The following is a 12,959-nucleotide window of genomic DNA, read 5'->3' on the forward strand; positions in this document are numbered from 1 at the left end:
CTGACGCGGGGCTCGAACTCTCCAACTGCGAGATCATGACCTGAGCTGAAGTCAGACACTCAACGTACTGAGCCACCCAGGCGTCCCCGCTAACATTTTGAAAAGAAAATTAAGAAGTATTTTCTTTCCCATAATATCAAACATTTTAAAATACTTATTAGTACATTTCATAGAATAAGTACAAACTTTCATGCTAAATAAATCACAAAATATTGCCGAAGAAAATTAAAGGAAGATCTAAGTAAATGAAGAGATATTCCAAATTAATGGATTGGAAAATTCTTATTATTAAGATGGCAAGTCTCCTCTAGATTTGTCTACAGGTTCTATATAATCCCTAACAAAATCTAAGCAATATTTTTTGCTGTAATTAATAAACTGATCTTAAAAATTATATTGAAATGTACAAGATCTGGAGCAGCCAAAAAGGAACAAATCTGGAAGACTTATACCTCCTGATTTCAAACTTACTACAAGACAACAGTAATCACAATATTGTGGAACTGGCATAATGGAACCTAATTCAGAATTCAAAAATAAACCCTTATATTCAAAGTCGGTTGATTTACCAAACAGGTGCCAGGGCAATTCAATGGGGGGAAATTGTCTTTTTAGCTATTAATGCTGGAAGAATTGAATATCTACATGCAAAAAAGATTAAATTAGCATCCATCTCACACCATCCACAAAACCTAACTTAAAATGGATCATACACCATGTGTATGAGTTAAAACTCAAGTGTAAGAGTTAAAACTATCAAACTCTTAGAAGAAAACATAGGAGAAAAATCTTCATTACCTTGGATTAGGCAGAGATTTCTTCAGTGCAATGGCAAAAGCAATATCAATAAAAGAACAAAGTGATAAATTGGACCTCATAAAAATTTTAAATGTTTGTGATTCAAAGACATCATTAAGAAGGTAAAGGAAAAGCCACAGACTTGGACAAATGTTTGTAAATTACATATTTGACAAAAGACTTGCATCCAGAATACATAAAGAACTCTTGAAAGTTAGTAGTGAGGGGACAAATAATGCAATCAAAATGCAAAATATTTGAATAGTCACTTCACTGAAGATGTATGGATGGCAAATAAGTACATGAAAAGATCCCCACTGTCCTTAGTTAATAGTGAAATGCAAATTATAGCAACGATATGTCACTTTACATCCACTAAAATGAGTGTGATAAAAAAAGACAGTAACAATTTTTGGCAAGGTTTTTGAGAAAATGGAATCCTCATAAATTTGATGATGGAAATGTGCAATAGTGTAGCCCTTTGGAGAACAGTTTGGTGGTTTGTTAAAAAAAAATTGAAATAAATTTTCCACGTGGCACAGGAACTCAATCCTAGTTGTATACCCAATTGAAATAAAAATGAATGTCCACTCAAAGACTTGTACATGAATGTTTATACCAGCATTATTCATAATGGTCAATAGTGGAACTAGTCCAAATATCCATCAGCTGGTGAATGGATAAATAAACAATATGGTGTCCATACAGCAGATTGCTATAAATAACAAAATAGTGATACATACCACCACATCATTTAACCTCAAAAAATAGTAATGCTAAATTAAAGGTGCAATACAAAAGGCCACGTGTTGTATGATTTCATTTGTATAACATGTACAGAAATCATGTTACAAATCAATATAATTTGATTATATTGTATTGTATTGATAATTTGATAATATTGTATATACAAATACAAATCAATGTAATTTGTATAACATGTACAGAAAAGGCAAATCTATAGAGCAGAGGTTAGATTAATAGTTGTCTGGCTGAGGGTAGGAATGGGGAATGACTGACAATGCATATGAGGAATTTTGGGGGAATGATGGAAATGTTCAAAATTTGGATTGTGGTGATTTTTACACAAGTCTTAAAATTTACTAAAAGTCACTGGATAGTATACTTAAAACTAATTAAATTTATGTTCTATGAATTATACCTCAACTTTTTTAAATATGATGAGGAAACTACAGAATAGATAAAACCTCATCATGGTCAGAGGTGTTAATCCCCTTTATTCTTAGTAATTGATAGAACAAGTAGACAGAAAAGCAATAATATTAGAGAATATCAATAGTATCAACTAACTTGGCCTAATTAATGTTTATAGAACATTCCATATAACAACAGCAGAATACACATTCTTTTCAACTGCATTCAGAGCACTTACCAAGATAGACAATATTCTGGCCAAAAAAAAAGTCTTGGTGAATTTAAAAGTATTCAAATCATACAAAGTATGTTTTCTGACCACAATAGAATTAAGTGAGAAATCAATAATAGAAACATCTCTGGGAAATCTTCAAACATTTAGAAACTAGATAGCATACTTCTAAAAACCATGAGTCAAAGGAGAAGTCAAAGGGAAAATAAAAAGTATTTTAAACTTAATGTGTTGAAAACACAACATATCACAATTCATGGGGTGCAACTATAGCAGAAGAGAGGAGGAAATTTTTAGCACCGAACATATATGTTACAAAAAAAGAAACATCTCAAATCAATGACTTGTTTGCACCTTAACAAAATAAAAACAAATTTTTAAAAGGACAAGTTAAACTCAAGCTAAATAGAAGAAAGGGGATGTGAAAGTCAGAACAGAAACCAGTGAAATAAAAACCAAAAAGCAATCAAGAAAATTAACGAAACCAAAGTCTGACTCTATGAAATCAATAAAATTGATCAACATTTAGGCAAAATGGCCAGCAAAAAAAGAGAAGACAGAAATTGCCAAAATAAAAAATATTTGTGATATTGCTACACATTCTACAAACATTAAAAGGATAGTAAGGAAAAATTATGAATAGATTTATGTCAATACATTTGATAACTTAAAATAGAAAATATCTTTGAAAGACAAACTTGATGCCCACTCAAAAATTAATAAATAAATAACTTCAGTAACCCTATATCTATTAAAGAAATTGAATGTGTGGTTAAAAATTTTCCCACAAAGAAAATACAAGGACCGGATGACTTAACCAATGAGGTGTACCAAACATGTAAGAACAATATAATACCAGTTCTACACAAACTCTTCCAGAAAATTGTATATTTGAGAATACTTCCCAACTAATTTTATGGGAGAAACACTACTGTGATACCAATACCTGACAAAGATACTAAAAGAAAGAAATCTACAGACCTTATAGAAATTATGGCAAATTTAGCAAATTGAATTTTAAAAATAGGTTTAGCAAAATAAAAATTTAGAGAATTGTATACCACAATACATAAAAAGGATAATGTAGCATGATCAAGTGGTGTTTATCTCAGTATTCAGTGTTTGTTTTTAACATTTGAAAATTAAAGTGGTATTATTCATCATACTTAAAAAAAAACAAAAAAAATCATTATCTTAAAAGATTCAGAAAAAGCATTTGATAAAATCAAACATCCATTTCCGTTGGAAACAAACAAACAAACAAACAAAAAAAACAGTCCTAAGCAAAGTGGAATACAAAAGAATTTTCTCAAAAAATAGATAAAGGGCGTTATCAAAACCTACAGCTGAAGTATACTTAGTGACAAAAGGCTGAAACCTTTCTTCCCGAGATCAGAGCAAGAAAAGGTTGTCTATTCTCCCTACTTCTATTCAGAATTGTACTGGTGGTTCTAACTGGTACATCAGGCAAGAAAAAGAAATAAAGGACATCCAGATTGAAAAGGAAGAAGTAAAATGGTCTTAATTTGAATACATCTTTAGCTATATAGAAAGTCAGATGGAATCTACAAAAAAAGCTATTATATTTAAGAAGTGAGTTTATTAGCTTGTTGGATACAAGGTAAAGATAGGATATCTATTGTATTTATATATACCTGCAAGGAACAATTGAAAATTGAAATTTAGAAATACAATGCCATTTAATAGTGTCAAAAATGTGAAATGTTTAGGGATAAATTTGAAAAATGCAGAAGATCTCTAAACTAAGAATTATAAAACACTGTGAAAACAAATTTTAAAAGAAATAAATGAAAAAAAAATAGTTTTCATGAGTCAGAAGAACTAATAGTATGTCAGTTTTCCCCAAATTCCTCGGACTCAATTCAGTTAAAAAATATCAACAGGCATTTTTACAAAAAAAATTACACATTTCTGTGTAAATTGACAGACTCTAAAAATTTATTTGAAAACGTGAATTACCCAGAATCGCTAAAAACCACCGTGATGAAAGATCAAAGTTGGAAGCCTTACAATAGTTGATTTCTGAACTTATTGTAAAGCTGTTGTAACTGAGATGTGATAAAAATAAATAAATGTATCAAAAGAACAGTATATAGAATCCAGATAAAAACCCACACATATATGGATGACTAATTTTCAACAAAGCTGGAAAGGCAATTCAGTGGTGTAAGGATAGACTTTTCAACAAATAATGTGAAAGCCTATAGATATCCATATGTAAATAAAAAAAAAAAAAAAAGAAAGAAGAGAAAGAAAAGAAAAGGAACTTCTACCAAATACAAAAGTATATGGTATATATCTCAAAATGGATCAGTGTAAACCCTAAAATTATAAAACTCCTAGGAGAAAACTTTGTCACTTTTAGTTAGGCAAAAATTTCTTAGGGCATGAAAATCATGTTTCATTAAATAACAAATTGATTAAACTGGATTTTCTCAAAATCTTTTTTTGTTTTCTTTAAAGAACACTGGTCAGATAATGAAAAGCCAAACCACAGGCTACAAGAAATATTTGCAAATCACATATCTAATAAAAGCTTTGTATGTAAAATATATAGAGAACCATCAAAACTCATGAATAACAAAACATAACAAAAAATGGACATAAGATTTGAAAAGATTTAAGACATAAGATTTCTTATGGACATGAGATTTTAAAAAAGATTTAAGAGTGGAAAATAGACACATGAAAATATATTCAATGTAAGTCTTTAAGGAAATGTAACTGAGATTCCATTAGATCCTTCTTAGAATGGTTAAAATAAAAAAAACTATCTACACCAAGCATTGGGGAAGATGAGAAGTTATGAAAAGTCTCATATACTATTAGTGGGACTTGTAAAATGTGGCAGCCTCTTTGGAAAACACTTTGGCAGTTTTTCTTAAAATGTTCAATATACATCTACCATACAATTCAGTCATTCCACTATTAGGTCTTTACCAAAGAAAAGTGTAAATATTTGTGCATACAACTTACATATGAATGTTCATTGTAATTTGATTTGCAATAACCAAATAACCCAAATGCCCTTCAACTGGGTAATGGATAAACAAACTGTGGTACATCCATAATAGATAATATTATTTAGCAATAAAAAAGAATGAACTATTGATTAACATGACAACATTGATGAATCTCAGAATAATTATACTAAGGGAAAGAAGAGAGAAAAAAATGCTAGTATGATTCCATTTACATACAATTCTAAGAAATGCAAACTAATGAATCAAATAGAAAACTAACAAAAGAAAAATAGCTAACTGAATTCCTTTATCTACAAATATTAATATGTTGGAAGTTAAAATAAGTCTTTTAATACAAAGAAAACACTAGACTCAGACATTCTTTTCAAGTACTTCATACTTAATCTTAACATATTATCTCAATTTAATAAAACTCACATAATATACATAAAAGGAGTATTTCCAAGCTCATTTACAAGGAAAACATAATTTTTATACCAAAAATCAACAAATCCATTCCCAAAAAAGGACATTTATAGACCCATTTCAGTCTTAAATATAAATAACAAAAATAGCTACATAATACAGCAAACCAAATCCAAAGGTTTTATAAAATTCTATAAGTGTGATTTAAAACACTTACAGATTAAAAGAGAAAAATAGGGGTGCCTGAGTGGCTCAATCAGTTAAGCATCCAACTCTTCATTTCGACTCAGGTCATGATCTCATGGTTTGTGAGTTCAAGCCCCACATCAGGCTCTGCACTGACGGTGTGGAGCCTGCTTGGGATTCTCCGTCTCCCTCTTTTTGTGCCCTTTCCCTGCTCACGCTCACTCTCTTTCAGAAGAAAAAACAATAAAGGAGAAAAAATATGTTCATTGCTTATTAATGAATTAAAAATTTTATAGAATTCAACATAAATTCATAATGATACCTGTTAGCAAATTATGAATTAGAAACTTCCTCAATCTGATAAAAGGTCTATAACAGGAAATCTTAAATGGCCGATGATAGAATTGTTCCTTAAAACAAACACGAACAAGAGTGTGAGTATAATGGAGATCCTAATGCAATAAGAAAAGATGAATTTGAAAATAATAAGGATTCAAAGGAAGAAATGAAACTGTCATTATTTGTAGATGATATAATTGTTTTCCTCAAACTCTGGAAAGAATCTGCAGACAAATTATGGTTTACCAAAATGTCTGGATCTAAGAGCAATATGTAAAGGTCAGTTATATTTCCTTACACCAGTAATAAAGAGATATACTTTATAATAGTAACAAAATCAAATACTTAGGAATAAATCTTACAAGAGTTATATAGAAGTACTATAGGGAAAAATTTTTAAGTTTTATTAAGAGACATTAAAGAACATCTAAGTGGATATGTGACATAACCATTGATATGAAGACATTATTGTTAATTTCCCTATTTGACATATATATTTAATTGAGTTCCAATCCTATCTGATATCTTCATGGAAACTAATGAGTAGATTCTAAGTAGAGGACGAAAGAGCCAAAAAATAGCTAGAAGGATTCTTATGGAAGCAGGGAGGAGAAGCTTCCTTTGTCAGATATCAACATTTACTGTATTTGACACAGTGTGCAACTGGCATGAGAATCAATCAGTGGAGTAATATTAAGAGCCCAGAAGCAGACTCTTTTACGTGAGACTCTTTTTTTTCTTTTAATTTATTTATTTTGGAGGGGGTGCAGAGAGAGAGTGGGAGAGAGAATCTCAAACAGGCTTGCACTGTCAGTACAGAGGCCCATGTGGGGCTCAAATTTACAAACTGGGAGATCATAATCTGAGCTGAAATCAGGTCAGATGCTGAACCAACTAAGCCACCCAGGTGACCCGAGACCATCTTTTTTTTTTTTTTTTTAATATGAAACTTATTGTCAGATTGGTTTCCATACAACACCCAGTGCTCATCCCAACAGGTGCCCTCCTCAATACCCATCACCCTCCCTTCCCTCCCTCCCACCCCCCATCAACCCTCAGATTGTTCTCAGTTTTCAAGAGTCTCTTATGGTTGGGCTCCCTCCCTCTCTTTTTTTTTTTGTCTTCCTTCCCCTCCCCCATAGTCTTCTGTTAAGTTTCTCAGGATCCACATAAGAGTGAACCATCTTTTATAAGGATCTGAGGTAACATGTCAGACCAAAAGAAGAAAAGTAAACAATTAAATAAATTGAGCTGGAAAAAAAAAATACTATCCATAAAAAACGAACATAGATGAAATCACCCCTATCCTGCAACATGTATATCAACTCTAGATGGATTAAGGACAGTTAAAGTTCAGTCAGGAAGCTGAAGTACTATTAGAGATATGGAATAAAATATTTATTATAAATATTTTAAACCACAAAATTGTAGAAGCTGGTAGTTCCTTGTAAGAAGGTGTGTAAGAAAATGGTTGAAGAATCTGAAAAAAGTCATGTGCCAGAGGCAACATAGGAGAGCTAGTAAACAACTTTGGAGGTTTTTTGCCCTTTCATTTACTAGTGGTCTTGAAGTCACTGTAGGTCATAGGACAAGTTAAGAGGGAAGAGTGCATGCAAAACGTCCCTTCATGATTTTATGGGTGGCCTGCAGAAGTTCTATAGATCCTTTGTCACAAAGCTTCAGATGTACTTGGCGCAGGACTGGGGGAATCTGAAGGAAGAGGTCTAGCAGGACCTGGAACCAGAGAAATATCTAAAATCCCAGACTTGGTTATATCATACCTATTTTAAAAACTAGAAAGAATTGGAAAGAGAAATTGAAAAGCCACAATCATCATAACAGTCTCTCATAAATGTGAACTATAGAATTGATGAACTTGAATAAACAGAACATTCTCCCAACCAACAGAGAATATACATTCTCTTCATCTACAAATGAAACTTTCGTAAAATGTTGCTATAAATTTTTAAGTAGTACATTCGTATGGTATAAATTTAAAAGTAAAAAAAAATTCTTACCCCTCTGTTTCTCAAACATCTAGTTCTCCTTACTTGAATGAACTCTGACTGGTTTCTGTATGTTTGCAGAGATAGGCTATGTTTACATAAACAGACATGTATGGGTTTTTCCTCTTTTTTTCTGATATAAATAGTGACATAGTATGATTATTGTGTGCCCTCTGCTTTTTATTTTTAATCTCTATTCTTTTAATAGTAACTATTGACATTACAATATGCACACTTAGCAAATTAACATTAATTAACACCTCTACCTTTTTTTCCAAACTGCATAAGTTAAAATCTGATTTGTACTCTCACCCCCACTATTTAATATATTACCAGAATATATAGCCTTCCAATTAGTAATTTATTATAATATTGCCATTTTGTTCATTCAGAGTTTATTTAGATTGACCTGAATTTTTACCACTTTCTTTGCTTCCCACCTTTTTCTTTTCATTTTATACTTTTTTTCTCTGGGATGAATTTCTCTGTTTTTGAAGTACACATATTTTAGGACTTCTTTCAGTGAAGATCTGAAAGGCTGTGCTTTTATGAATATGTCTTCATTTCTCTGTTCCTGATGAAAAGTTTAGCTGTGTATGAAATTCTAGAATTACCTTTATCTTCTCTCAGCACCCTGACAATGTTATTTTAATAACTCTGACTTCCAACTTTGCAGAAAAGTCTCTCCATTTATTTAAATTTTCTTAAATTGCTAGCAGTTGTTTTGAGTTAAATTGTGTCCCACTGGAAGTATATGTCTTAACTTCCAGTACCTGAAGATGTGACCTTATTTGTAAATAGGGTCTTTGTAGAAGTAGTCAAGTGTTCAATTTTGAGGTCACAAGAATGGACTTAATCCAATATGACTAACTTCCTTATAAAAAGGGGAAATTTGGACACAGATAGACATGGACAGAGGGAAGACAATATGAAGACCCGGAAGAAGACAGCCATGTGACTAGAATGCCGTATCTACAAGTGAAAGAGAGCCAAGGATTGCTAGCAAACACCAGAAGCTAGAAGAGAAAAGGGAGGATTCTCCCCTGGCCCTGCTGACACCCCGATTTTGGACTTCTAGCCTCCAGAACTGTGAGACAATAAATTTCTGTTGTTATAAGCCACCCAAAGTGTTCGGTACTTTGTTACAGCAGCCCTAAGAAGCAAATGCAGTTGTGTTTTGTGGTTGGCGATATACATGTTTTGCACATTTTTGGTTAAATGTACTCATAAGTTTTTCATGTGTTTGGGTATTCTTGTAAGCGATAGTGGCTTTGAAATTTATATTCCAGTTATCCATTGCTATTCTCTAAGAAATATAGTTCATTTATGTATGTTGACTATGTATATATTCTGCAATCTTGCTAAATTGTTAGTCTTAATACGTTTTTTATAGCTTCCTTAGGAGTTTTAAGCTACCTGATCATGTTACTACTTGCTTTCTAATCTGTATGCCTTTCAGTTCTGTTCCTTGCTGTATTATACTGTAATGCAATGCAGTGCTGAACAGAAAGGGTTGGAGTGGACATCCCTAGCTAATTCTTTGTCTTTGGAGGATTGCATTCTATATGTCATGAGTGTGATGTTACCTACAGATTTTTTTGTACATGCCATTTATTGATTTGAGGAAATTTCCCTTGGGCTGGTTAGCTGAGATGTTTTATCATGAATGGGGGGCAAACTTTATCAAATAATTCTTCTACATCTATTGAAATATTTTTAAACTTGTAGGTATAAATGAACTAACTTCAATATACATAAAGTAAACTACAAAGAAAAATTAACAAATTAACCACCATTGAAGAAGTTTCCATTTTAATTTTTCTCAATCACTGGTAGGTCAGGCAAACAAACATTTAGGAAAGATACAAAAGGATCAAACCACATAGTTCTCCTGTCAAATAAAGAAGTCTGCATCTAATAAATAATGAATTTGTATTCTTCTGTTATATCCTTGAAACATTTGTAAGAATTATTAATATACTATTTAATAATTCATTTTCTGACAAATTTCAAAAACTTGACAATATAGTCTATTTTCTTCAATGCCAGTGTTACTATGTCAATTTTTTTAAAAAATAATAAACTATAATCATATATTTGAAAAATTTTGAAAATAGACACCTTAATGAACATTTTCTTTTAAGATTTATTATGTCTGCAATTATCATGTGTTATTCAGTCAATTGTGCCTTGGATTTAATGATGTATGGTAAATATCTAATAGACTCAAGAAGAAAATACCTAGACCTGAACTTTAAATAATACACTATATATAAATATTTTAGTAATGTAGAAAAATACTCAGAGGGGGAACGTTTATGTTAATAAAGATTAAAAGCCTGAAAATTTTGGCATATTCATCCAATTTAAGAGTTTAGCAAAAGAAGTGAAATAAATTCAAAGTAGAAAGAAAAACATTGTAACTATAAAAGCAGAAATCAATCAAGTGCAAAACAAATTTCCAGTGGAGCCCATTAGTCCCTTGAAATGGCAAAATAAACCTTTAGTGAAATTTATTGACAGAATAAAAAGAATAAAAAGAAGGTTCAGACAGCAAATGGAAACATTTCCATCAAATGGAAACAATAAATAGTATGATAAAATTATGAACATTGTAGCAAACAGTGAAACTTGGACAAAGTGGACAAATTGCTATGAAAAATATAACTCACTGAACCTTGAATCAATAGGTCATTCTATGTCTGCTAAAAATGGACGTATATGTTATACATATGGAAAGAGCAAAGTTGCATCCATATCTCATACCGTACATAAACTCAGTGCAAGATAGACAAGGATATAAGTGCTAAAGCAAAGTTTATAAATTTCAGAAAAAAAGATGAAAATATCTTTGTTCATAAGCTCAGGAATGATTTCTTAAACAAGACATTGAACACACTACTTTTCAAAGGGAAGATTGATATATTCAGTGACATTAAACTTAAGTACTTGAATTCATCAGGATGTTAAATGACAACATCCAAGTAGAGACAACATAATTGCATGTATTTAACCTCTGTAGAATCACTAGCAAAAATAGATCAACTTCCGTCAGGAAAGTAACAACATTTGGAAGGAAGCAACATTTTTAAATCACATATATCCCCTAGTCCCCAACTCTACGCACAACCCCACACAAAACAACTTATGAAGACTGATAAAATGAACTTCATTTTTTTGTTGGTGTCATTCTTATCTTCAGAGGCAGATCTGATTCTTGACCAATACCAAAAGCATGAAATCTTTATACCCTAGTGTACCTGGCACATGAAACTAATCATTACCCTGTCCTTGAGCATTTACATTTTACAAGGTGAGATCTTGTTACCAGATGAGTAGCAATTCTTATTCTGTTTCTCCTCAACAGCTTCATCTGTGGTATCATTTTTTTTTCTCATACATCCATTTAGAATGTATAGTATATAATAATTCTGTAAATCCTTTTGTGCCTAGTCTTTTGGGATATTGTGTGGTAATTATAGTTTCCATATCATTTGGGGCTATAAGAAAGAGCCTGTGGTTTGATTGAGTTTAAAATTTTATGATAAAAGTTTCGGATGGAAAATAGTGAACCCATTCAATGGGACCACATGATCAAAACAGATAGATAGATGTTTTTAATGTACCCATTAAAAGGTGGAAAACAAGAGTCCTTTCAACAGACACTTCCCTCTCTCAGGAGGGCAGGGGTTCAAGAAAAAAAAAAGAAAGAAAGAAAGAAAGAAAGAAAGAAAGAAAGAAAGAAAGAAAGAAAGAAAGAAAGAAAGAAAAAGAAAAAAATGTGTAGAATATTTCTAAGAGAAAGTTGCAAATATTGGAGTGCATTCCTACAATGTTTGATTATTGCTACTTTAGACACCTTACCCAACGTGAGCTCTTAGTGTTTTATAAACCTTATGGAAAGGATTTACTTTCTGATAACTGAACTTAGTCTATTTAATGACTAATGTGTAGCATAAGTAGACAGACGAAAGAAGTCTTTCTTGAAATAGCAACACTGTTTTCATTTACCATTAAGCATTTTCTGATTATAAGGAAGGAAAAAAACTATAACAACAGATTCTATTGTGTGAGATGTGCCTATTTTAAGACATTGTAGGAGATGAGAGATATTTAAAAACATTATAACATGTTTATATATGTGATATATTTCATAATTACATGTGAAGGAAATCTGCTTTGGCCATCAATTTAGTGGCATTTTTGCCATAGCATGATTAACACTTTAAAATTTTGTAAGAGATTTCTTTTGTAATAGAAACTCACACACAGAGGTCTTATATTATGATTATTACTGCTCTGTTTTAGGCTATTTCTTAGAAAATATAACATTTCACAATTTAAATGTATTAATAAGCTTGTGGATGATTTATTTCTCATTTTCTTTTCAAACCAGTGGAGGAACAGCTAAACTAATACTAAAAGAAAGGTGTCTCTTAAATTATGCTTCTTCTCCATGAGTGTGAAAAAGGAAGAATGGGGTACATTTAATAGTCATGCATATTAGAAAAAAAGCCCATGAATGCTTTTGAAATAACATACTGTCTTGCTTTGGAACTTGTATAGACTTGAGTGTCTTTGTCTAAAAGCATCTAAAACTGACTTGACTTAGCTATTTTTAACTTAGCTTTTTGTTCAATAGATTTTCTCAATCAGCATCAAACCACTTACATATATTATTTGGTGTTTAATATTATTTCAAGTTTTAGGACATTTAGGAAATTTTTTAAGAGTAATTCAAGAGCAATATCTTTACATCATGAAATATGTGTAAAAGTAAGTGTGAGCGCACAATGACTTTGCCTACTTTTCATTCTCAGGTGTGTTTCATTC

General features: G+C 31.4%; 1 protein-coding gene across 49 annotated transcripts in view; it reads left to right on the forward strand.

The window, feature by feature from the left end:
* Positions 1-12,959, forward strand: part of RIMS2 (regulating synaptic membrane exocytosis 2) — a 612,755-nt gene that overhangs the window by 365,198 nt on the left and 234,598 nt on the right. The window lies entirely within an intron of this gene.

This window comes from Felis catus, chromosome F2 (assembly GCF_018350175.1).
Source record: "Felis catus isolate Fca126 chromosome F2, F.catus_Fca126_mat1.0, whole genome shotgun sequence".
Taxonomy (NCBI): domain Eukaryota; kingdom Metazoa; phylum Chordata; class Mammalia; order Carnivora; family Felidae; genus Felis; species Felis catus.